Source organism: Penaeus monodon, chromosome 15, assembly GCF_015228065.2.
Source record: "Penaeus monodon isolate SGIC_2016 chromosome 15, NSTDA_Pmon_1, whole genome shotgun sequence".
Taxonomy (NCBI): Eukaryota; Metazoa; Arthropoda; class Malacostraca; order Decapoda; family Penaeidae; genus Penaeus; species Penaeus monodon.
Window position 1 is genome coordinate 47,812,806 of NC_051400.1, and position 379 is coordinate 47,813,184.

Genomic DNA, 379 nt, shown 5'->3' on the forward strand with positions numbered 1-379 from the left:
ATACATTAATACTTTATATTTAATCTATCTACATTCATACTTAATATATATGACTCAAGAATGAAACTGTCTAATTTTGGCGGCATTTTTTTTTTACACTGTCACAAATAAAGATGTTCATTTTTCCTTGTTAAACTAGAGTGTTGTCTGTATTTATATTTATGCTGCATATTGTATATTGATAATTGATTTCAATGTTTCAAGTCTGTGTGTGTTTTTTTTAAAGAAGTATGAATGAATTCTACTGATAGTGTTTGGTTATTCTGGCTTGTGATTGGCTGTAGTTACATTGTTCGATTTTCATCTTCAACCGCAATTGTATGCATTTAGCACGAGGCACAAGACCTTTTTACAGACTCTGCACATTTATGAGAAAATA